The 23,828-nt window shown below is 43.0% G+C and overlaps 1 protein-coding gene across 5 annotated transcripts in view; it reads left to right on the top strand.

Moving 5' to 3' along the window:
* Nucleotides 1-23,828, top strand: part of MSRB3 (methionine sulfoxide reductase B3) — a 292,235-nt gene that overhangs the window by 22,411 nt on the left and 245,996 nt on the right. For 2 of the 5 annotated variants that reach the window (XM_029615743.1, XM_029615740.1), the window contains exon 1: nt 16,756-16,843. The exons of the other annotated variants lie outside the window; for them this stretch is intronic. The gene's annotated coding sequence lies outside the window, so the exon portion shown is untranslated. Of the gene's footprint in view, nt 1-16,755; nt 16,844-23,828 lie in introns of those variants that run through there. 5 annotated transcript variants of the gene reach the window in all.

Below are 23,828 nucleotides of genomic sequence, written 5' to 3'. Positions count from 1 at the left end.
GCTTTGGGGAAAAAACTCATTTTCTCCTGGACAAAGTGGCAGAATGTTTTAAGGGGCAAGCTGACAGGAAACACCATTCCATACTCCATACCTAAGTTGCATCCAGGAAACAGTCTGAGTTAACAACAAGAACCCGAGACTCGAGATGCCCTCTATGAAGTTAGCTGCACGGTTCATAGGACCCTTTCCTATTGACCATCAACTGGGTCCCGTAGCGTACAAATTCAGACTACCACTATCCTTAATGGGTCATGATGTATTCCATGTCTCATTGTTAAAACTTGACAATTTCTCTTGGCTGGGCTGAAGTTGAAACAGAGGAAGACACTCAATTCAAGATCCAGGAGATTTTAGACCCTAAGAGTTCATAACTGTTTGTAGTATCTTATTGCCTGCAAAAACTATGGCCTTGAAGAAAACTCTTGGGAGCTGGCCTCTAGTCTAAAAGCTTCCCCCCCCCCACCCTAAACTCATAGCGGAATTCCACAAAACATTCCCCAAGAAAGCCAGGCCCCAGAAGATTCTATTGGGGGGAGGGGTACTGTTAAGAAACAAGGCTTGTGGGAAGGACCCATGAACTGCCAGACTCATCCCAATGTCACACATACACACTCCTGTGACCGGAATGCTGTACTCCCCCCAGCACCGCCGAGCACGGCATGGCAGGCCATCACATCCTTGTGCTCTGGCCCCTTCTAAGTGCGAACTTGCCCAACTCACCACAGGATAAAAGGCCCACAGTGGGAAAGTTTCCTGGCAACTCCTGATGACGTTATCGCTTATTCTATATAAAGTTCCGTCTGAGGAGCAGAAGATGTCTCAGCAATGGGTGTCCTGCATTCTGTGCAGCACATGTTGCTTCTCCGCGTTCCTGTTTCCTCATCCAGCCTTGTTTTGCATTCCGATCTATCCTGTCTTCCTTGTTCTTAGTGTCTCCTCTGTGTTCACATCCACTCTTGGCTTGTTGCTCCGGACCTGACCGCTTGCTTTGACCCGACTACGATTGCCTGCTGCCTGGACCTGATCCCTCTCCTGGACCCGTACATCCTTGCTCGCTGCTCGCCCCAACATTGGCTCTCCTCTGAAGTCCGTAAACGTGCTATTCACTCTGCTTTTGGTGTACTTCTGGATTCTAGCTACCACCCATGCCTTAGGAAACTGCCTAAGTCCTGCCAGCTGCCAGAATCTAAGGGCTCAACTTGCAAAGGAGATGGCTGGTAAATGTAAAGCTCCAGACTGTCTCGAAACAGGGTGTGTTTATCAACTGCTGGCGTGGGCCTCTGGGGCTCGCCCTCGAGGCTGCGTCAACTGCAGCTTTTCTCTAAGTGCTCACAAAACCCATATCCATCACATAGACCTAATTTCATATGTGTTCCTAGTGTATTTTGTGCAGGGTTTTATGGTTGGCACCAGAGCATTTTATGTAAATATAATATACATTCTGCTGTAAATAATATTTTTACCTCAGAAGAGTGCAAGTTGTCCTTTTTTATGTAAAATCTATTATAAATGCTTATCTTTTTAATTATGTGTGTGGGAAGGGTGAGATGGGAAACAGGGAAGGTTGTAAGGTTTGCCTGGGGGTGCTTAATACCCTTGCAGCAGTCCTGCTGGTATCCTTACTCTTGACAATTTGAGACAGGAACAAAGTGGGAGCTCACTCCTCTGTATCTGTAAGAGACCTTTCACTCATATTAGCGCATGAGTTTCCTCATTTTGTTGCAAGATGTTCTTTTGCAAGATTTTTTTTTTGGAAGATACCCTACTCATAACTGGAAATTATCTTGACCTCATTCTGCTTGTGTTAGGCCTGTTTCATACATTTTCAGACTTGAGTTCCTAACCTTGGGTAGCACTTCCTTTTCTGCAGGTTTCAGAGATAATGGACTTTTCACTCTTGTCTGGCTAGACTTGTTTTGTTCTCTGTTCCTTTCTGAATAATTTCTAGCATTATTTTTGCTTTATTAGCTGCTGTTGCACACTGAACTGCTGATTTCCAAGTATTATCCACAATGGCTTTGAGATCTTTTTACTGCGTAGTAACCCCTAATATGAAACACAGCATTGTATACCTAAAGTTTGGATTTTTTTTTTCTCTGTGCTTCAGTTTGCACTTCTTTACGTTAAATTTCATCTGCCTTTAGATGCCCAGTTCCTCAGTCTTATAAGGTCGTCTTGTAATTCTTTACAGTCAGCTTATATTTTGACTACTATGAATAAATGTGTTATCTGCAGATCTGATCACTTCAGTCTTTGCTCCTTTTTCCGAGTCATTAATAAATATATTAAACTACGCTATTCCCAGCACAGATCCATGAGGCAGTCTGCTATTTTCCTCTCTCCATTAAAAAAAGACTATTTAATCCTACTCTCTGTTTATCTTTTATTTATTTTTCTTTATTAAAAAACATTTATAGGCTGCCTAATACACAGTTCCTAGGTGGTTTACATAATTAAAACATTCATAACATACGGTAGAAAACGAGACAAAACACATACCCAATCCAGTTTCCAGTTCACAGCAAGACATTGCCTTTTTTTCCCATTGATTTAAGCAGGACTGAATTAGCCATTACATATCCTCAGCCACTCTTACTTGCAGAAGAGTTGTATATGCCATCTCTTTTGATCAGTCTATAAGGTGTTTAATATCACGGCGTACTTTGTACTCTTCAGAATAGGTTAAATATTGCTAGGAGGAAGAGAGAAAAAAATGTGAAGAAAATACATATAGGTATACAATTTAGTAGTATTGTAAACCACTCCCTGTAATCCACAACCAGGTCCATCAGTTAAAGAAGCATTATATATTAACATTAGACATTCCGAGGTCAATATTAAAAACTGAACATTTAAATGGCTAACTTTCCATTTAGATGGCTAACTTGTGATTTAGCAATTTAAATGGCTTTGAATATTGAACTCCCTATTGTTATGTTTGGGGTTCACGGGCTAACCCTGTAAACCGCTGCATTCACCTCCCCAGTTGGGCCGTCAACTTGGGCTCCCAAAGCGGCAGGGCCCTGCTCCCGCTCCGTGCGGTGAGACGCTGTGCTCCAACACAGCAAGATGCCACCCGCTCGTCTTGCGGCAGATGCCGCCAGTCCCATCCTGCCTTGCTCCTCCTTATACACGTGTATACACATTATACACGTGCATGTGCCCTACTTCTCCTTAGTTAAAGGGCCCATGGCAGAAAAAGCCCCGGCGGTGCCCATTGATGACCTCACAAGCTAAGTCCTATGAAGGGCTCACAAGATAATATCTCTTTCTTCATTGCCTCAGCAACAGGTCCACCTATTTCAGAGTAGTGCATGTTGCTTCCAGCATTTCTGCCCTTGCCCAGCTTGTCTTCAGTTCTTCATCCAATTTGTCTTTAGCTGTTGTCCAGGTGTCTCTGATTTTTCTTTGGTCTTAGTCTCCATTAATATTGCCAGCTTGTTCTTCTTTTTGCATGCTTGTCCTGCCTATCTGTTCCTCTTCTCCTCCCTCAGACGGATACCTGATGTTGATCTCGGCCTGACCTTGGATATAACTGACCGCTGCCTACCTCTGACTATTATTTATTTATTTATTTTATTTATTGCCTGGACCTCGGATATGCTTGACTGCAGCCTGCTTCTGACCATTGCCTAGACCTCAGATACACTTGACCACTGCTTGCCTCTGATCATTGCCTGGACATCTGCTATGCCGATTGCCACCTGCCTATGATCCAGCTTACTACACACCTCTCCTGATATCCGCAGAGACCCCACCTAAGTACTGCTGACCCCAGCACTCAAAGGCTGAAACAGAAGGGAACGAGAGCTGGTATAGGTGAAGGTCCTGACGGGTCTCTGCACTGCCTGGGTCCACTGCCAATGGTGGGAACCTACAGAGCTCCTTCCTGCAGGTAGAGCCAATCCTACCTCAGCCCAAGGGTCCACCAAGACAGTACCTATCAACCCCAAAAATGCATAATAGTCCAGAAAAACAACAACAAATATTCCCAACCCAGTCTTATAGAATTAAAACAAAATACCCAACTGTCAGGTTAAGCTAGCACAGAATACAAAGGATAAGTCTAGCAGGAATACTATAAATCAGCTGTGCATGGAATGCTCAATCTCTTAGTCCGACTGCTCAGGAGACGAGAGTTTGAATTTCTTCCATCTGTCTGGGCGATTGCCACCCTCTTGGAGATACCTCAGTCCAGACCAATCCTAAAGGCAAATCTTTTCCTCTTAAACTCTTTATCTTCTTTCCAATATGTACTGTGTTAAATTCAGAAAAATCTATTTTCTCCCTGTGAGAGAGTGCCCCTAGTTTTCTCCTCTAAACCTATGCAGGACCAAGCTAGATGCCTGGGCCATCTTAAATCCCCAAAAGGGAGAGTGCTGTATGGGTGGGGTCTTGCGGGGCAGGGGGAGCTCAGAGAGTATGACCAATGTGAGGGGAAATATAAGTGTAAGCCCAGCTGGGATAGAAAGGCCCTGTCCTTCCAGGAGTAGGAGCTCCTAAACCGTTCTGAGAAGTTGTGTTTTTATGAAGGAGACTATGAAGGTAGGCAGTAATTGGTTAGCATGCTGGAGCAGTTAGCATGCTGGAGCCAGCATGCTAACTGCTCCAGCCCAAAGATTTTGCTTGGCCAGTTCTCACACTCGCCTTTATATTCATTATTATCTTTTCCTCTTATTCAACAAAGGAAATATTGCTTATCTTCAAAATAATGAAAACCCTTGTTTATAAGAGATTGATGTCTGTCAATCCTGTGTGCTCTATCAAATTTTATTCCATCTTCAGCCAGATCTGGCGCGCACAATTTACATATCTCATTCAGGATCATTGTGATTTCTTCACTTGCTTCAAGTTCAGGGACTCCAAAGATTTGTATATTATGTCTTTGACAGTTTCCTAAATCATCTGGCACTCTTTAATTTCTTTATTAGAGACTTCCAAGGACTTCATTCTTATATAGAAGGTAGCTATAAAGTGAGTTTAATAACCTAGTAAATGATGGCAGAAAAAGACCCAAATGGTCCAACTAGTCTGCTCAGTAGGCTTTTTTAGGGTAGTAACTGCTGCTCCATGTAGGTTACCTCATGCAGAAATGTTGTATCTAAGGTTAACATAGAGTACTCCTTTTTTCTTAATTTCCATCCTTTAGCCACTAGGGATACTCTGTTTATCCCATGCTTTTTTGAATTCTATTACCATTATTGGGTGACTCAGTCCTTAAGGCCTTTTAACGCATCCTGTAAAATACAGTAAAATACAAAGCAACAAAAACTAAACAAACAAATACAAACAACCTAATACAAATCAAAAGAACCAAAAACATAAACAATGGAGATTTAAACCTACTAATGATCACCTTCCTACTAGTAAATGCACAAGCCATAACCAAGAAATTCCCGATCATCACGGATCTACTCTATGACATCAAACCCAATTTCATTGCAATAACAGAGTCCGGGCTAAAAAATCTGACACAGTTTTAAAAACCCAAAAAGCACACAAGAACTACGATGTATTCTCATTTCCCAGAGCAAACAAAAGAGGAGGCAGACTCCTACTAATAACTGAAAAAAAACTTAAATGTAAACTACTACCCATAACACCCCCTACGAACCATGAAATTGCTATGTTTGAAACTTTCAACATACAAATGTCTCATTTACTGCCCTCCAAGCCTCTTTGAACTAAATATATCACTGCTAATAGAATTCTTCACAACACACTTAAATACAACAAAACCCACAATAGTGTGTTATGAACTAGCGCTGCCCGCGGGTCCCCCCGCGAGCAGGCCACTTACCCCACGCTGTTGTCTTCAGCCGACGCGGCAGGACGCCGCAGTCGGCCTGCCCACGCGGCCAGGAGGCCGTCCTGCTTCTTCCTGGCTTCCGTGGCCGGAGCCGCGGCCTTCTACGGGGCTGGGACTGCCCCCGACATCATCCGCCTCTTCGCGGCGTCCAGGCCGCAGCCCCAGGCTTGAGTAGCGGCAGGAGCCGCCCCCGGGGCCTCCGGCAGCGGCTGGAGCCGCTGCTCACGCTGGGCCTGCATTCCAGGCCAGCCCTGCCTCGTCTGACGCTCCTACGCACAGATGCTGTGCAGGCCGCTGGCCATGGTCCTGTACAGCCTCTGCTTCCTAGGCGTGCGGCCGCGTCCTCTTTCAGTATTTAAAGGGCCAGACACAGGAAGTGTCTGGGCCCCACCTAGATGACTGTTTCCTGCTCAGCCCTATAAAAGGCTGCTCCATTCTTCGTTCCAGTGCCTTGCATTGTCGTCGAGTCTTCGCTCTGGAGGCTCCGGCCTGCCAGAGTTCATGTAAGGTCGTCTTCTCTTCAGGGAGCTCCTTGTCTCATTCAGTGTTCCATGTCTTCGTGCCTGAGGTCCATGTCCAGGTGTCTTCGTTCTCTTATGTCCTGGTGTTCCTGCCTTCCGTGATGTTCCTTCCTACTCCATGCCTCATCAACGCTCTCGAGCCTTCTGGTACCGGTAGGACGGGGGTCCCTCAGATGCAGTACTCCTGGGTGGGCTGCCTGCCTGTGGACGGTTGTCCTGTGCTCCTGAGCCATCTAGTCCTGATGTGCGTTCCTGTGCTGTCCCGCTCCTGTCGTGGTCCGTGACCAGTCTGCAAGGGCTGTGTAGGGCGCGTAACGGACAGGGTGGTCCGCGACTCAGTCCCGCGGGTGGCCTGAGTAGGGCGCCCTGAGAGATAGTGCCAATGTCCATGCTTTGTGTTGCTTCTTTGGATGTCTTGTCGAGGATGCCGTTGCATCAGCCATTTGTCTTCGTGCCATGGATGCCGTCGCATCACCCCTAGTCTTCGTGCCATGGATGCCGTTGCATCAATCTTCATGTCTTCATGTCAAGGCCCGTCTGCCCTCAGGCCAGGCCTGCTGCTCCATGCTGCTCGCAGCAGGTTTGAAAAGGCCCGGAATGGTCGGAGGACCATTCACCTTCCAACATCCTTGGATGTTTGGCCATGGGAGCTTGCCGGCCTGGCGGAGGGTAGACCGTCAGCCATGCGGGGCCACCGTCAACCCTTGGTTCGGCTTAGAAGGTCTGGGTCGGGCTGAGGCCCATGGGCACACTAAACCACCTGAACATAACATAGTGTTAGGAGATTTCAATTTACATATGGACGTACACCCTTTATCAAACACCTGCTGAACCTTAATGGACATAATGACAGCCCTAGGGTTCACCTTAATTACAGACAAACCAACGCACAAAGCAGGACACTCCCTCGACCTGACATTCATAAATAGTAGTTTCTTAGAACACATTAAAACAAATTACTCACAAATTCCATGGTCCAACCATTTTCTAATACAATCCACCATTAAATATACTAGGCCCCAAGTAAAACATAGAACTGAACCAATAGAATTTGAGTATCGACCGCCATTTAACATTGAAACAATAGGAAACGAATTAGACGAAAAACTAAAAGAATTTGAATTTAAGGATTGCCACTCAGCAACAAAAACATGGATAGAAACAACGAACAAACTAGCAGACGAAATTAAGCCAATGAAACACACTCTCATCAGAGAACCAAAACAAACAAACCCATGGTACAACCAAAAGATAAAAGAAACCAAGCAAAATCTGAGAAAAAAAGAAAAAGACTGGAAAAAACATAAAACAAATGAAAGCCTAACTAGATATAGAAAACACCTAGCCTACTACAAACAATCCTTGTTGCAAAAAAACAATACTATAAATCAAAAATTGAAAAATTTTCAAATAATCCTAGAATGTTATTCACCATAGTCAAAAATCTTACCAACGATACAACAGAAGCTCCCACAGAGTTACCTGAAAACAAATGTAACGAAATAGCTCAGTACTTCGATGACAAAATTAGAAACCTTAAACCAAAATTCCAAACACAACAAAACAAGAAATCAAAATGCACATAAGAGACAGTGCACATCTTCTCTCCAGCCTTTGCCTCATTCTTAACAACAACAAAACTGAGATCCTAATCATCAATCAAGACATCAACATCAAACTTCTAAACTCAGCTGACCTACTCAACTCATCCACTCCCATATTAAATCACTCACCACATGTTCGAGATCTATGTATCATGCTAGACAATCAGCTCAATTTTAAAAAATTCATAAGCACAACCACCAAAGACTGTTTTTATAAGTTACAAGTCTTAAAAAAATTGAAGCCTCTTCTTTATTTCAACGATTTTCGGATGGTCCTACAAGCCATTATTCTATCAAAAGTCGACTATTGCAATTCGCTTCTCTTTGGCCTTCCATATTCATCCATCAAACCCCTCCAAATGCTACAGAACTCTGCAGCCAGAATCCTTACCAATACGAATAAAAGAGATCACATCACCCCCATTCTCAAGCTCCTCCACTGGCTGCCTATAAAGCAAAGGATCCTATATAAAGTACTCACCGTAATTCATAAATCCATTCACAATATCTCTCCTCTTCAATTATGTAACCAACTACGCCCTCACTCCTCCTCTAGACCCATCAGAGGAGCATATAAAGGCACACTCTATGTACCTTCAACAAAATCCTCGCATCATAAACGTGCCATATCTACAGCAGGCCCCATTCAATGGAATGCGCTCCCACCAGACATTCGGCTTGAGTTCTGCCACTCTTCATTCAAAAAAAAACTTAAAACCTGGCTCTTTAGCCAAGCTTTTCCAGGACCATGATCATCATTTTTTCCCCTCCAACCAGCAAGAACATATCTTCTTCACAAACCCCCATTTTCCATACCAGTACCTACTTCGGTATCTAATCTCTTGCTGCAGGACACTTGAGACTTTCTCACTTATACGTTATAATTTTTATGCTCAATAAGACCTGTCAACTTAATTGTTTAAGTCTTTTTTTTTTTTTTTCCTTTATCTTTTGGTCATCAATGTTACAACGTTATTGTTAAATTTTGAACTTATGTACACTGTTCCAAGTTTCATAACCTTGTTCTATGTAATGCCTTTTGGCAATTTTCATGTTCTGTTTCAATGTAAACCGATGTGATCTTTATTTCATATAGGAACACCGGTATATAAAAATCTAAAAATAAATAAATAAATAAATTTGAAGAAACAACAGAACATGAAGTAGAAGCTATGCTAAAAAAGATAAACCCAACCCCACATATAATTGACACCCTACCAACAAACGATATCAAAAAATTAGCATAGTCTCCCCCACATTAACAAAAATCATAAAGCTATCCCTAGAGGAAGGATCCCTACCAGATAACCTGAAAGGAGCAATAATTAAACCAATAATAAAGAAAAAAAACAGTGACCCACTTATACTGAGTAACTACAGACCAGTCTCAAATCTTCCACTAATGGCAAAATTAATAGAAAAAATCGTTCAAAAACAACTAGCTGAACACCTAGACAACAATAATATTCTGTACCCCTCACAGCACGGATTTCGCAAACATTACAGCACAGAAACCTTACTACTCTCATTGACTGATAGCATAATGATAGGTTTTGACAATGGGTAAACATTACATCCTACTAATGCTCGACCTATCTTCTGCCTTTGACACAGTAAATCATGACATACTGCTAAAAAGACTTGATGAAATTGGATTAAAGGTAAAAACTAAAGCCTGGTTCAGATCATACCTAAGTAACAGATACTATCAAGTTCAAATCAAAAACATGTTGTCAGAAAAAATAAATCTAGTAACTGGAGTACCACAAGGATCAGCACTCTCCGCCACACTCTTTAATATCTACCTACTTCCACTGTGCCATCTCCTAGCTGGCCTGGGTATCATACACTACATATATGCCGACGATATTCAAATATTACTACCAATCGAAGACTCACTGGAAAAAACACTAAACCTAGCAATCATATACCTTGACATCATTAAACAGCTACTAAACCAAATGGAGCTAGTCATTAACATAGAAAAAACTGAATTCCTCCATCTAGAATGAAAAAACATGACAATCATCCAATCTCCAATACTGCTAAAAAACAATCAGAAAATTGAAATAGCCGAGAAAGTGCGGAACCTCTGTGTAATAATTGACACAGAACTTAGCCTCAAACAACACATATCATTAAAAGTCAAAGAAGGATATGCCAAACTAATGGTCCTCAGGACACTTAAACCGTTACTAAATCAAACAAATTTCCAAACTGTTCTACAAGCTCTAATATTTGCCAGCACTGACTTCTGTAATGCCCTGCTATTAGGATTACCATACATGACAATAAGACCACTCCAAAACTCAACCGCAAGAATTCTGACTGGCAAAAGAAAAAGAGATCATATCACTGAAACGCTAGCTGACCTACACTGGCTGCCATGCGACCGGCTCGACGCAATCGGTGGGGTGACCCATCGGGGTCCGAGCCCACGCCGCGGCCTACCTCCTGAAACCGGCCAGAGACGAACCGAGGCCCGCCCCATCTGGCGCATGTCACATCCGGTCCAGGAGGACCTTTAAAAGTAAGCAGCAGGGGCTGAGACTTCCCCTTTCGCTGCCGCTGTCGACTCAACCTCGCTCCCGCGGCCCACACAACCGGCTCGACGCAACCGGCAGGGTGACCCATCAGGGTCCGAGCCCTGCCACGCCACGGCCTACCTCCTGAACCCAGCCAGAGACGAACCGAGGCCCGCCCCATCCGGCGCATGTCGCATCCGGTCCAGGAGGACCTTTTATCTGGAACACTCATTCACTGGCGTCTCGCACCAAAGGAGTGCGTCTAAGGGGCCTGCCCCTTAGTGCGCCCCTTCATGCGTTCACTTCGGGCCATCCTTAGGGCCTACTCTCCAACACCCCTACTGCCCCCTTTTCTCTACTCCAACCCTGTACCTTATTACCGCACACTGATCCTCTCCCTCTCGAATTACACCCCCCCAGACCTCTCTCCCTAAGAGACAAACCTTTTTTCCCTTTAAAAGTTTTGATTTTCCCCCAGCTACTATCGCCCCCCCTCCTCACCTCTCCCCTCCCCCCTCATACTGGCAAGGCCTCCTTACCTGAAATGTGCCGTCTGACCATCCCTATCCTACCACACAACTACCGACCCAAAACCAATACCACTAGTAATCACCCCATTACCTCCCATAGATCGCTAGTACCCATCATGAATTCGCCGCTCACCTAATTTCTAGGCCTAGCCTCCCTATTTATATCTCTTTTCAACGCCCAATCCATCCTTAAAAAAGCTCCCATTCTCCACAACCTACTCACTGATTCCAACCCTGACTTATGTGCCATTATGGAATCATGGCTAAAAGACACAGATAACGTATTTATCAATCAACTCCCCTTAGAGACCTACGATATCTTTTTTTCGATCCCTCGGCTCAAAAAAAAAAAAAAGGGGGAGGTTTACTCCTAGCTGCAAAAAAATACCTCAACCTCAAGCTCCACCCATCACATCCACCCCCTAGATTAGAAATCGGACTGTTTAAATCTAAGGCCATACAGATCTGCCTCATTTATGCTCCCCCAGGCCTTCTTGAACATGACCCATCCCCCATCATAGAATACATAACAAACAACATTAAACTAGACACACCAGCAATCATTCTCGGAGATTTCATCCTCCATGTGGACAGCAACCCCATCACACCAGCCTGTGAAACCCTACTGATCACCCTCCAGACATTAGGCTTCAAACAGCTCATCACCTCCCCCACACATAAAGTCGGTCACACCCTTGACCTCCTCTTTGTCAATGATTACATCAACTCACACAGTACTCCACTGCCTCCCCCATCCCCTGGTCCAATCATTTCATTATTAATGCCCACCTCTCTATCAACACCCCATCCACAATCTGACACTCACAAAATATGACCCATGCCCCCAGTAAGACTATCACCTTCCGTAAATACTGCTCAGAAGATATTTCCCTTGCCTTCGACAAAGCAAATAAAAACCTGGACCTCACCAGCCCAGATACAGCCTTGCAATCTTGGAATAACATCAACGCCAAGATAGCCGAGGAAAACTGTCCCATAACACACAAAAGAAATACCACTATCAATCACAGACAAAAAGCCATGGTACACCAACGAACTCAGAATGATCAAGCAGGACCTTAGATCGAAGGAGCGCACATGGCGCAAACAACCCTCTCCCACACACAAATCATTATACAAACACACCCTACACAACTACCGTCAAGCCACCATCCAAGCCAAAAAAGACTTCTACGCGGCAAAAATCCACAACTACCAATTCAACGCAAATGTTCTTTTCTCATATGTTGCTGAGCTCACTATGCCCCCACACCCCAACTCCCAAGAAGAAAACTCTAAGGAGAAGTGTGTTGAACTTGCTAAATTCTTCAAGAATAAAATTGACAACATTCTCCTTCGATTCCCCACCAAGCCCTCCCCCACATCTCCTCTACCCACTAAAACCAACAGAATCAGCTTTCAATTCTTCGACAACACATCTATCCTGGAGATAGAAACTATACTAAAAAAGAGGAAACCTGCCTCCCACACTGCTGACACCATCCCCTCCAAGACCCTCCTCTCCATTCCCACTTCCATAACCAAACTCCTAGCTGATTTAATCAACTGCTCACTTACTTTTGGCAAGGTCCCAGACACCCTCAAACTGGCGATCGTCAAGCCCCTCCTCAAAAAACCCAACTTAGACCCCAAAGACCCCTCCAACTACCGGCCCATATCTAACCTTCCATTTGTATCCAAAATCCTTGAAAAGGTTGTCAATACTCAACTCTCTGACTACCTTGAACACCACAACATTCTGCACCCTTCTCAATTTGGCTTCCGTAAAGGGCGTAATATGGAAAACCTCCTTCTAGCAGTCACCAACACCATTCATATTGGCATGGACCAAGGAAACTCATACCTACTCACCATCCTAGATATCTCTGCTGCATTCGACACAGTCAACCACCAAATCCTTCTATCCAGATATCAGAGATAGGCATCTCCGGAACAGTGCTCTCATGGTTCACTTCCTATCTCACCCAAAGAGAATACCTGGTCAAAATTGACAACTCCGAATCCCCACGCATCCCACTCATGCAGGGTGTCCCCCAAGGATCCTCCCTATCTTCCACCCTTTTTAACATCTATCTCCTACCTCTCTGCTGTCTCTACTTTCTGACCTAGGTCTTAGTTTCTTCATGTATGCGGATGATGTCCAGATCCTCATCCCCATTCAAAAAACCCTTAAAGACACCCTGAAATTCTGGGAATCCTGCTTAGTTTCCATCAACGCCCTTTTAGCCAACCTCCAACTTGCACTTAACACAGCTAAAATGGAAATCCTCCTCATATCCATCAATCCTGAAATCATCTCGCAGGTCACATCCAAGGTACCTACCACTACCCACCCCCTCCTGCCACCTGTAAGAGACCTAGGTGTTGTATTAGATCAACACCTCAATTTCCAACCCCATATTAAATCTCTGCTAAAAGGAGGCTTCTACAAACTCCACATCCTCAAAAAAACTCAAATCCCTGCTCCATGCTCAGGATTTCCGTCTAGTTTTGCAGTCTACCATCTTATCTAAACTGGATTACTGCAGTTCCCTTCTCCTAGGCCTCCCCTATTCCACAATTAAACCACTACAAATCCTACAGAACTCCATGGCAAGAATCATCACAGACACACGCAAAAGAGAACACATCTCCCCAGTCTTAAAAAATCTGCACTGGTTTCCCATCCCTTTCCGTATAAAATACAAAACCCTCACAGTTCTTCATTATGTGCTCTACAAAAACAACCCTGCTTGGCTCAAGGAAATGCCACGTTTCCGTACCTCCAATCGTCCATCCGGAGCCACCCTTGCGGGCACCCTACACATCCCACCCCTCAAAACTGCACACCTCTTCACTACAAGAGAAAGAGCTTTTACCATCGCTGGCCCAACCCTATAGAACTCACTCCCCATGTCTCTCCACCTTGAACCCTCTTTACCCAACTTCAAAAAAGGCATCAAAACCTGGCTTTTCCTACAGGCCTACCCAGATGCCAATCAAACCTAAGCCCCTTCTATTGTCTCCTCCCTATTCGACCTCTGCTCTGTTACCCACCAATCAAGGATGCATCTTATGGAAATATTGACCATGTAATTTTTGATATGTTATGTATATATTTAAGGCCTTTAATGCAGTTCCTTTATTTTTCATTCTCCCTTACACTTTACAACCTATGTTCTTCATGCTACTTATGCGCTTGCTTTGCACCCGCCCCCCATTCTCTCCTATTTCCATCCCTGCTCCCCTTTCCCCCCTCCCTGTTATTTGTAATTTCTCTTTCCTTGCTACAAAGTTGATTGTAAACCGGCATGATATGTTCTATGAATGTCGGTATATTTTAAAAGCCCTTAAATAAATAAATATAAAACCATTTGTACAATACATAAACTAATCCATGACGAAAAAGCTGAATGGCTAAACACAGCACTCCGTGTCCATGTCCCACACAGAACCCTGAGATCTGCCAACAAAGCCCTCCTAACCATCCCCTCGGTCAAAACTGCAAAACTAACACAAGTCAGAGAGAGAGCACTATCATTGGCTGGGCCGATACTATGGAGCACCATGCCCATAGAGGTGAGACTAGAGAGAGATTTCAAAACTTTCAAAAAGAGCTTAAAGACATGGCTCTTTAAAGAAGCATTTCACAAAGAGGGTGAGAAATAGAGAAACGCTGAAAGCTATACACACAAAATCTTCATACAGCACTAAGCACATTATATGTATGTATGTTGTGGTTTGTTTATTGCACCTTTTAACTTGAATGTATAATCTAACAGTTTTTATTGTAGTCAAAGGTCAGATTAGACAACATTGAACAATTAGCCATTATTATGAAACTATGTTACCGAGCTTAAAAGGCACCTCCATTACCGATAATAGGAACAGATACATGTACAATTTACTATATGTGCCTCTATGTAAACCGTTGTGACGGTAATCTACCGAACGACGGTATAGAAAAGATTTTAAATAAATAAATTTCAAAATCAGTATTACCCGTAGCATTTTAATCTCCTTAACTAATTCAGCAAGAACAGACTCTTCTACCATAATATCAGTTCATTACTTGGATCCACCAATTGATCTTGCTGAATTATCTTCAATGTCAGCTCTCTTTGCTCTGGCTACATGATTAAAAATATCCCAGAACACTCTTAGATCTCAATGATCCCATCTGAGAGTCACATACACAATTATTAAGAGCAGTAAAAACCTCCAGGTAAGGATCATATCAACTGAATAAAATAGCATCTGGAGAGGAAAATATTTAGTATGGCTCCAGGGAGGAAGACTCAGAACTAATGTCAGGAAGTATTTCTTCACGGAGAGGGTGGTGGATGCCTGAAATGTCCTTCCGGAGGAAGTGGTGAAGACTAAAACTGTGAAAGATTTCAAAGTGGCATGGGATGAATACTGTGGATCCATAAAGGCTAGAGGATGGGAATGAAGAGTAGAGCCATGGGGGTGGCTTGCTGGAATGTTTACTACCTGGTGATTACTACCCTTACTCAAAAAAAATCCCTTGCACGGTTAATGCAACCCCAACATTGCTATCTGCTTCAACGGGAAAGGGAAATGTGGAAAAGAGGATTTGCATTCAGATAACAACCAAAAAAGACTGAACTTCACAATCTGGGTAAATAAATAAACATGGAGATAGCTTGCTTATTACGGCGGTTACTACCCTAAACCAATTAAGCCTGATACATCACTTTGAATACATATACAGTGCTGCTTTCTGCTTCTACGGCAGGGGGAAAAGTAGAAAACAGGATTTACATTCAGGCAACAACCAACAAGGACTGAACTTCACAATTTGGGTAAACAATCGTGGGGGTAGCTGCTTATTACTGCGGTTATACCCTAAACCAATTAAGCCTGATACATCACTTTGAAAGGCATATACAGCGTTGCTATTCTGCTTCAACGATAGGGGGAAGTGAGGAAAACAGGAATTGCATTCGGACATCATCCAATAAGGCATCGATCTGTGCAGTCTGGGTGAACAAGTATCTGGGTAGCTTGCTTGATGTGGCAGTTACAACCCTTAAGCATAAGCCTTATGCTCACCTTTGATTGCAACTCCAACATTACTCTCTGCATCACTGACAGGAGATGGCAGGAAATTTGAATCAAACAGTACCAACAAGAGCCCTGAAGTTGGTGGTTGGTGTGAAACAGATAAGTATGGGAAAAATAAGAGTCAAAGTTTGCCGGGCAGACTAGATGGGCCAATTGGTCTTTTTCTGCCGTCATTTCTATGTTTCTATATGATTTCTCTGCTTAAACAAAGAGACTTGTTTGTGACAAGAATATAAGCAGCACTTCTGAAATCCTCACGATACTGCAAGGCATACGCCTCATTAGGAATCATACTCGAAATGCAGCTTCTCACTGTTCTCTCTTCCCTTTTTCCTACTCCTTTTTTTTTTTTTTTTTTTTAAATCTGAGCACTGTCTGATCTCCTTTAATTCTTCCAGCCAGTGGTCATAGAGTACATCTTCACAAGAAACCCCAGGGCATGGGATCACACTCTCTTCTCTGCTTGACATTCAATTTTGCACACAGATGGCAGTACTCTAGACAGAATTTCTTCAATTACAGCACAGAAATTTACTGGAGACAATGCCAGGGGCTAAAAATAGTTCAAGTTGTCAGACCTCAATTCACGTTGTTGATTAGTAGCACCAAGGAAACCAAGCCGTGTCTCATTTCAGCACAGGCCTTCACATCAGATGCTTTCAGTACACTCAAACACATTGCAGAGCAGGCACACATTGGACTGGACTGAAAAATATCTCCTGCTAAGAAAGAAAAAGTTTCCCACATCTAGAGGACTTAGTTACAGGTATTCTTTTTATGAATATTGCAGGCTAAAGCATGTTGGGCCTGGTATTGAGTTCAGGAGAGGAGCAACAACCATCTATCTTGTGCCTGACTCTCTAGCACCCCCCAGCCTTAAGATTATTTATCTTTGGGTAATCTGGGGGGGGAGGGGAAGGGGTGGAATTGGGCCATGAGGCCCGACATTATTATCACTCAGGTGAAGGATGGGAGATCAGACCACCAGGCTGATTGAGAGTTTTATGGGGGGCTTGTTGCCGCTTAACTGGCATGCCAGGATTACTTTAACTCTGCTTTTGGCCACGTCTAGATTTAGCCAAATAACTCTAAATATCGGTGTAAGCTAGATAAGTTATTTGGTTAAGTCATCTCTACCCTGAAACACCTCCAAGGAAAATGGATACATTTTGTTTTCTGATAAGTGGCGACAACATATACCCTTGGCATTTATCTAGATAATTCAAAAGTTATTGAGAAATCCCTCTTGAATATCAATTTTTTATTATTAGTATTTGCCTCTTTGGCAGCCTTCTTTTCAAATTCTCTTTTGGCCCATTTTGTTACTGCTTTTCGCTTAGCTTGCCAGTGTTTCTTTCCTATTCTCACTTGGATTTGCTTTCCATTTTTTTAAAAATGCATTTTTGGCTTTAATAGCCTCTTAACAGTGCTAGCAGTCATTTGGTCTTATTTCAATCTTTTTAATGTGGAATATATTTTCTCTCAGCTTCCAACTATTTTTAAATAATCTCCATGCTCCATAGAACTTGTTAATTTGCTAGCACTTGAAATTGTTCCTTTAATTTTTTTCTAACTGAACAGTCCCACAAGGAATGTCTGACTCAGGAGCATGTCTGGCATCATTGATGCAGGAGCACACACTGCACTATGTCACTCTGTTCTATCGATACAGTGCAAAAATCTTTAGCGCCATCAGTGCAGAACTCAAGGCCACCCAATGCAGGGATTCCTGTCTATATTTGGTAATGCCAGACAGAGTCACAGATCTGGTGATGAGCATCTTTACTTTTTGGGGATAAGGAAGGTGCTTTTCAGCCTCTCATGTTCTACAGTGAATGATTCATTCCCACAAGCAGGAATCTCAAGCAACCATGGTTGTCCTCTGACACATGGAGACAGTAGTGTATGTAGTCCTTATATCATGCCTCAACATTAGAGTTCTCCAATGGGGCCACCACTCTCAGTGGGATCAGCTGGCTAGCCCTTGTCACATCCTATATAATTAATTCTGAGATGAAATCTCACACCTTTGGAACACCCTACCTGACAGTCTAAGACTACAAAGCAACACAAAAATGTTCAAAAAGCTACTCAAAACCTGGCTTTTCAAACAAGCCTACAAGGATGGGATAGGATAAACCAATCAAGATGACAAGACCCCCGTAAAGACAATAAGCCCCACTAGTTAACCAGCCACCTAATAACTCTCACTACACCTCAACCATACCATTCTAACATTCCATCTGCATGGTAACCTGTAACCCACCACATGTACATCACCCTCAACGTACTCCTAAACCTATCCAGGAAAACCTATTTGATAACTATCGCTTATAACTAATGTTGTTCAACGTTACTCAATGATAATGATTATTATTTATTATTATTTATATATCACTATTTATTATTTTTACTATTCAACCTCAAAGTTACTCATTGTTACTCATTGTTCCTCTGCTAACAATGTCATCTAGCAACCTCCATTGTTACCTAATGTTAACTTCTTCTATGATGTTTTAATGTAAATCGTTGTTATAATTGTAAACTAGAGTGAAGGCAGACACTAAACTTCGGTATAAAAACCATTCAAATAAATCATCTTCCATTGGTGGCTATGTCCATAGGTCCAGGAGATAATTGCCTCTCTTTGAGTTCTACCTCATCCAGACTCCTCCTGGGTTCAGGGAGCCTCATCCAGACTCCTCCTGGGCTCATAATTCCAAGAAGATGATCTGGAACAGTATGCCTGTTCCAGATCATCTTCTTGGAACTATGAGCCCTTTAATGTATGTTAAGAGTTTTCTTGTATCTCCTTCAGGGAAAGAGAATTCTGTTCCAAATCAACAACCAAGTGGCAATGTTCTACATGAATAAACAAGAGGGTACAGGTTCCTGATCCTCTGCCAGGAGTTTATGAAAATATAGAGAGAGGTTCGTAGTCACAGGGCTTTTCTCCAAGCTACTCAATGTCCCAGGAGCTCCAAATCACTGGTGGACTTTTCACCCCCTGCGTGTAGTTCCTGGATCAGTGTGTTACATATAGGCTTGTTTGCATCAGAATGCAACAGAAAAGTCAACAAAATTTCCATTTTTCGAAGCAAGTTCAGATCCACTTCACATCCTTTTCTGCTCAAGTGGGATGCATATCTGGTATTTGCTTTTTCTCCACTTCCAATAGTGGCAGAGATGGTGTAGGCAATATAAGGGTGTACATAGCCTGTTCCCCCTCTGCAGAACACTGGCCATGCTACAGAAACTTACCACTTATTACTTTATATGTGATCCAAAAATTTTAAGAAAGGTCGCCTTGTCTCAGAATCGGACTGCTTTATTTTCAGACACTTCAGGTTTAGCAGTTAGAATAAAATAAGCTTCTTAGAGGCATGTGTTTAACATAGCACAGGTTTATACTGAGTGAAGCTCTACATCATTAGTAAACTTAGCATATCAGAGACCTCGACTTGCTTTGGGTATATTAATTAATAAACATAACTAGCTAGCCCTCATGATTGTAGAAGATTACATTGGTTCTCACCCTTAGAAGTCCAGTTTGTGGATCCATGGGATACGCTCTGGCTTAAGGAGGACATCCTTGGAGTGGCAGCACAGGTTGAAGTCTGTTGTGAGGGCCACTGTGCAGCAGGCAGGACCTTCCTTACAAGGGGATACCTCGGGCAGGCTGACGTGGGTCTGCTGGCTATAGGCAGAAATGGCTCAGGCATTGTCTTCAGTGCTGCTTTTAACAGTCAAGCGATGAATATGCAAACAGTTTGTGAATAGTCTGCACAAAAAAAGACCATTTCTTCATTTTAGAGTGCTGGCCTCTGTCTTCCATCCAGGGGAGGATCACTTCTATTCCTATGTGGCAACTCCTGAGCAGGTCTGGTCTGGTCCGGTCCAGTAATCTCTTGAACAGAGAGTTGTCTTGCTATGTCTGGTTTTCTCTGAGCTGACCTGTCTGATAAACTGCCCTCTGTGACCTGCCCCTATCCTGGGTTTAGCTCATGTTTAATGGAAAAAGACAGTCCAACCTTAGAGGAGCCTCCATACACAGCTTGCTGGCAGAACAAATAGCTCAGCCATGAATTGTTTCATCAGTTCAAGGTTCATCACTTCTGTTTCTCTTAGCTGGAATACAGGTCTGTGTCCATATTGTGATCAGAATTCATATTTTGTTGCAAATAGTGGTAAAAAATGTGAGTATCTCCTACAATGGTGCATAATCTACTCAGAATGGTCCAGATGAGTGATTCTCTTATCTGGTCAGGGAGTCAGTCTGCCCATGTCACGCCGGGATGGGGGGCAGGGGTAGAGGAACCTTGTGCCGGGGTAGTGGACCCTGTGCGAGTTCGCGATAGGTCTCAACAGGAGGAGGCTGATGCACCACTGGAGTAAGTCTTCTACTTATTCAACCACCTCCCCCTTGGTTTGAGCCCTCAGGTTCTGGCGGCCAGCAAGACTTTCCTGACTTGATCCAAAGATAGTGATAGAGGCTAGACAGCTGGCTGAGCTGAGAGACAATAGACTCTGGTTCAAGGACGAGATGAGAAACACAGGAAGAAGCACCAGGGCAGACAAAGACTATGGAGAATGGAACAGGGAACCACAGGACTCACAAGGAGAACACCAGGAACAAGGCAGGAAGCAGAAATTCCGGGAACATGCTGGGCAACTGGCACTGTGAAAGAAAGCAGGAGACCTGTAATGAAGGCCCTGGGTAGTAGTTCTGAGCCTCCCTTTATACAAGGCAGGAAGTGACGTTATCTGAGCATGTCACAGGAAGTCCTGCCAACAGGAGCTATAAAAGGGCTCAAGAACTGCAGACAGTTCAGCCATCTTCCTTGGATACAGCTTGATGCCAGATGCTATAGTGGAGGTGCTTCAGACCAGAGGTGAGGGGTGTTAGATCCCACTCATCTCCTAGGATTCGATCTGGCTCTGCCTACTCGAGGGAGGGGATCTGTGTCATTCAAGCCATCTATCCCTCAACTTGTCAGCATGGATATTGAGTGTGTGATAGGTTCCTCATTGTCACTGTTTAACGAGGTTGTTATTTCATCTAGGAAGCTGTCTATCAGAAGAGCATTCCACTTCCATTTAAAGCATTTTCTTATCTTTATTTCCAGCAGGCTCCTTAAAACCATTTGCCTGTACTCCTAAAGATCTATGTCTGTGGTAAATCTCCCTTTCCTCATTGGCTTTCAGTGCATCATCAGTCAAGCATGATCTGTGCCAGTACTGCTTACTGCTCTCAGGTTGATGGAAATCCAATCTCTGCTTATACTCTGGTTTCAAAATTCAGGAAGGGCTTCTGGCATACAAGCCTCTTGTTGTAAATTGCTTGTGCCATGAGATCTCAAATAGTCTTAGCACAGCTAATTAAACCTCCCTGCGAGCCATTGGAATCTACTTCTCACATGGGAAATGCTATTCTTAGTCGTCATCACTTCAGCTAGAATACTAAGTGAGCTGCAAGCATGGGATTTTCATTCTCTGTACTTAGTTTTCCACAATAGGGTAATGCTCTGCATTCATCCTAAGTTTCTGCCTAAAGTAGTTCTTCTGCGTTCCATCTGGTTCGAGCCATGGTTCTGCTCACATTCTTTCCAAGATGATGTGCACATAAAGGGGAGAAGGCCCTTCATTCACTGGACTGTAAGAAGGACCTTAGCCTATTTCTGAAGAGAGCTCAACCATATTGTCATGTTCCTCACATTTTTGTCTCCTATGATCACAACAGGCTAGATGTGGCTGTTGTCAAACACACTGTATTCCAAATTTCAGTGCTCTGGCTGACCTTTAGATCAGATTCTGTCTAGGTTCATGAGGTGAGAACCATGGCTACTTCTGTGACTCATATTAGACCTGTCTCAATCAAAGACTTTTGTAAAACTGTAACTTGGTCATCAGGTCACACCTTAACATCTATCTACTGTCTGGATGATCTCTCCAGAAGTGACACTAACTTTGGGCAAACAGTTCATGCAGCCTGTTTACCCAGTAGTCTACTCTTCATGGGGGGGGGGCGTGTCAGAGTTGCTTATTCAGTAAGTCTGCCATGCAGCTCTCAGCTTGGGACTCCCTATGTGTCATGTCTAATTCAACCCTTCTTGTTGATGGGGAAAAAAGTAAGTTTGATTACCGTAAATGGGGTTCTCCATAGACAGCAGGATGGTAAGGGTAATTTATTTTTTGATAAATCAATTTTCACAATCACATCAAAACCAGTGTACAATAAAAAAAAAATTCAGAGATAATACAATGATGCAAACAAATATACAAAAAATAAGCACAAATTAGTCATGCTTAAAACCTGCTGTCTTCCTGGAGAATCAACTGCCTAACTAAAGCTAAAACTAGGTCTATTCCATGCTACTGTTGCTAGTAATAGCAGTGGCTATTTTCTAAGTCAACTTAATTAATAGCAGGTAATGGACTTCTCCTCCAAGAACTTATCCAATCCTTTTTTAAACACAGCTACACTAACTGCACTAACCACATCCTCTGGCAACAAATTCCAGAGCTTAATTGTGCGTTGAGTGAAAAAGAACTTTCTCCTATTAGTTTTAAATGTGCCACAAGTTGGTGAATGGTGAAAGGCATGGTATTGCCGTCAGAGAAATATACAGCTGAGAGCAAGTAAAAAGATAAGTGCCTTCTGGTTAAAAAATGTCGGGATGAAATTTAATAATTTATACCAAGTAATACTCAGTTGACCCAGTTCAGAACGGTTTGCCGTCTGTAATCGAAGAAGGGCTACAGTGCAAAATGGTTGGTCATTATTGTGCTGTGGTGAAAGCATTCATTTATTGAAGATGAAAGATACAAGCGAATTATAAGCAGAGCATTAACTGCGGTGCAAGTAGAATCAAGGACAATAAAAGGAAAACAATAAGAACTTTAATGTAAAAACAAAAACTATAAGGGGTATAAAAGACCAATGACTGGAATAATGGGCTACTAATACGTTTCTGAGACAATCGGATCTTTTTGCCAATACTGAGGTCTTCTTCCCCTTTTCAAAATTTTTTTTTAGCATTTTCATTATGTGATTAATAAAGTTGAAAATTTTAACAGCAAGAGTTACAGGATTGCGTATCTAACAAAATAAATAAAGACAATTTGACAGCAAATAATTACACACATAACTAGTTAATTTTTGGACATTAATTGTATTCTAGTTATTCCTGGATTTTTTGTTCATCATTCACTGCTATACATTCTAATTCTCCCATCTTACTTCTTAGACTTCTGGCATTAGCATACAAACATTTCAAAGTTTGCTTTTTGTTTGTATTTTCATTCTGCTTTTTAATTGATAGAGATAAGTTAGAATGTTTTTAGCTCAGGTGAGTTTTTAGTTACAGGCACTTGAACTACTTTTCTTATTATTGGAACCTCACTGTCTGGATGCCCTAATTCTAATGCATAATTAGTATCCTTTGAAGATACCTCCCTCCGAACCATGCGCTGCTGAGGACTGTCAGCTTTCCCCTTTGTTCTAGTTTAAAAGCTGCTCTGTCTTCTTTTTAAAGGTTATCTCCAGCAGTCTGGTTTTCACCCTGGTTAAGGTGAGCCCATCCCTTCGGAAGAGTCCCCCCGTCCCCAAAAGGTTCCCCAGTTCCTTACAAAACTGAATTCCTCTTCCTTGCACCATCGCCTCATCCACGCATTGAGACTCCTAAGCTCTGCCTGTCTCTGGGGACCTGCGCATGGAACAGGGAGCATTTCAGAGAATGCTACCCTGGAGG

The sequence above is a fragment of the Rhinatrema bivittatum genome, chromosome 9 (assembly GCF_901001135.1).
Source record: "Rhinatrema bivittatum chromosome 9, aRhiBiv1.1, whole genome shotgun sequence".
Taxonomy (NCBI): Eukaryota; Metazoa; Chordata; class Amphibia; order Gymnophiona; family Rhinatrematidae; genus Rhinatrema; species Rhinatrema bivittatum.
This window is presented reverse-complemented; position numbering and strand designations above follow the sequence as displayed.